Source organism: Rhinoraja longicauda, chromosome 6 (genome assembly GCF_053455715.1).
Source record: "Rhinoraja longicauda isolate Sanriku21f chromosome 6, sRhiLon1.1, whole genome shotgun sequence".
In the NCBI taxonomy this organism is placed as follows: Eukaryota; Metazoa; Chordata; class Chondrichthyes; order Rajiformes; family Arhynchobatidae; genus Rhinoraja; species Rhinoraja longicauda.
In genome coordinates, this window is record NC_135958.1 from 70,992,629 (window position 1) to 70,995,745 (window position 3,117).

Sequence of the window (3,117 nt, forward strand, 5' to 3'; positions counted from 1 at the left end):
TGGGATTGCTAGCACACACTTGGAGCAGTGATAGCTGTACAAGTCTGATAATAAAACGGAAATGAGGAAGGCCAATGACATCCTGCCCTGTAATTGGTCACCACCAACTCACCAGTCTTCCTTTACAACACAATTGTAATTTTTTAAAGCAAATTTGAATGAGAGGATACAGCAAAGCACGTCTTCCTTTTAGGTCACAATTCTGGTCGATTTTTAAACTAATTACTGAATCCCAGGGAGAGTTTGTTCTACTGCCATTCCCCTCTCCCCACAGGAAATAAACATTTCAATTCAAGAAGGAATTGACTTACATTTGCATGCTTATAAACTGCATTCTTAGACAGCGCTGCTCAATAAAGAAAAACAGCAGGCTACTTTAACAACCCAGATTGATCAAGTTTAAGTAAAGAACTTAGAAGGGCAGAACTTGCTGGTGCCAGGTATCACAAAATACTGGAGTAACTTAGCGGTCAGGCAGCATCTCTGGAGAGAAGGAATGGGTCGTTGGAAACTACCTAAAAGATGTTTTAATTTAAATCCACCACTGTTAACAAGAAGTTTACAGCTGAGAAGGCTGTAGATAGGTTTACTTTTAGATATCCAAAAATAAATTGGCATTTAATTCAAAAATTTGGGCACCAAATCAGCATGTATCCTCCAATTACCCAAAGATGGCACTTGGCAAAATTCATGAAAAAGTGGCTGGTTGTGGATATTATTCAATAATAACTGCCTGTAAATGCAAGTATTTATACTGATTGGTATATACCAAATGCACCGTTTAGTCAGTTTAAATACACAACTCATCTGTCATTGTCTAAAACCCCAAACTATTGCAATGGTGGAGACGCAAAAGACTGTAGATTCTGGAATCTGGAACTCGTGTAGGAACGGACTGCAGATGCTGGTTTAAATCGAAGGTAGACATAAAATACTGGAGTAACTCAGTGGGACAGGCATCATCTCTGGAGAGAAGGAATGGATTCCTTCTCTCCAGAGATGCTGCCTGTCCCGCTGAGTTACTCCAGCATTTTGTGTTTACATGCTGGAAGAACTCAGCAGATCAAGCAGCATCCGTGAAGGGAAATGGACAGTCAATCCTTTGGGTCAAGTCAAGTTTATTGTCTTATGCACAAGCACGGTGAGATACAGGAACAATGAAAGTCTTGCTTACAGAAGCATCACAGTCACATAGATTCAGACAACATGCAAAAGCATAAATTATATATAAATTCTACAAGACAGTGAAAATTAAAAGTGTGCAAAAAAACACAAGATATTAGAGCAAAACACAAAACAGGTCATCATCATCATCATATATATACAGCCGGAAACAGGCCTTTTCGGCCCTCCAAGTCCGTGCCGCCCAGTGATCCCCGTACATTAACACTATCCTACACCCACTAGGGACAATTTTTACATTTACCCAGCCAATTAACCTACATACCTGTACGTCTTCATGCAAGAAGTGGCATGTAATGTTCCGTGACAGGGGTAAGATTGAGGATGTATGGGTTGTGTAGCGGCCAGTTTCTCGTCTATCTCAATTAGCTCCCAAGCTGCCACTTGCATAGACCGGGTCAGCAATAAGCGTAATAACTCGAACAACTAATAACAGAGATCCTCCCAGACGTTTAATAGTTAGTCTTCTTTATTTGAAGGTGCAATAAACATATTGGCATATCTCTTGTCATCGACTGGTTATTAATTGCTAGGTAAAATTCCATATCATATATCATATCATATCATATATATACAGCCGGAAACAGGCCTTTTCGGCCCACCAAGTCCGCGCCGCCCAGCGATCCCCGTACATTAACACTATCCTACACCCACTAGGGACAATTTTTACATTTACCCAGCCAATTAACCTACATACCTGTACGTCTTTGGAGTGTGGGAGGAAACCGAAGATCTCGGAGAAAACCCACGCAGGTCACGGGAGAACATACAAACTCCTTACAGTGCAGCACCCATAGTCAGGATCGAACCTGAGTCTCCGGCGCTGCATTCGCTGTAAAGCAGCAACTCCACCGCTGCGCTACCGTGCCGCCTGATCTTACCACAGTCTATGCGATCGTTACGAATTGCCAGATATAACTTCGACACAGTTTGTATTAATCTTCTAGTTAATAAAACTTACAGGCGATTACATCATGGCTGATAAATCTTTTGGCGGAGCTTCTAGCTGACCCTCTGTCAGCACCTCCCAGCTCACCCACTATCCCAGCACGTACCCAACTGCCCGTACTCTGGCTCCGCCCAGCCCCTACGTAAGCATTGCATTAACTCTATAGTGTCCAAACTACAGCAGAATACAAGGTAGTGATATTAATAAGCAAAGATAACTAATAACTGCAAAATGGCTCCTACACACCGGCCCCTAATTGTTATAAGTGTATAGCGCAACAATTACCAAAACAAAAAAAAGAGGAGGAGCCAACAAAAAAAAACTCCATACATAATCCAAGCTGCACTATACATTGGCATCTAATCTATTACAGTAATTGATCAGCAAAATTATCAGTCCATGTTAAGTCAAGTATCAGCTTCCAGTAGCAGACATATCTTGGTTATCAGTCTTTCCAAGATATTGTTCTTGGTCTGCAGCCGAACGGTGCGCACGTGCCCACGTGCGTCCGGTAAGGTCTCCAATATTTTACCCATCAGTCAGGAGTTACGTGGAGCAGTATAATCTACCACCAGAACAATATCACCTGCGACAAAACTTATTTTCACCTTAGACCATCGTTGCCGTTCTTGGATCAAAGGCAAATATTCTTGTACCCATCGTTTCCAAAAAAGATCCGCCAGGTATTGTATTTGTTTCCATCTACGTCTGATGTACAAATCTTCCTTGACAAACAGACCAGGTGACAATATTGGCTTGCCTTTTAGTTGAAGAAGGTGGTTTGGTGTAAGTGCCTCCAAATCCATCGCATCATCCGAACTCTTGGTAATGGGTCGATCATTTAGGATTGCTTCTATTTCACACATCAATGTTTGCAGCCCTTCATCGTCCAAAACCTGTTGTTTAAGAACAGAACGCAGCACATTGCGAACAATGCGGATCAGTCGTTCCCAAACACCACCATGATGAGATCCTGCTGGAGGGTT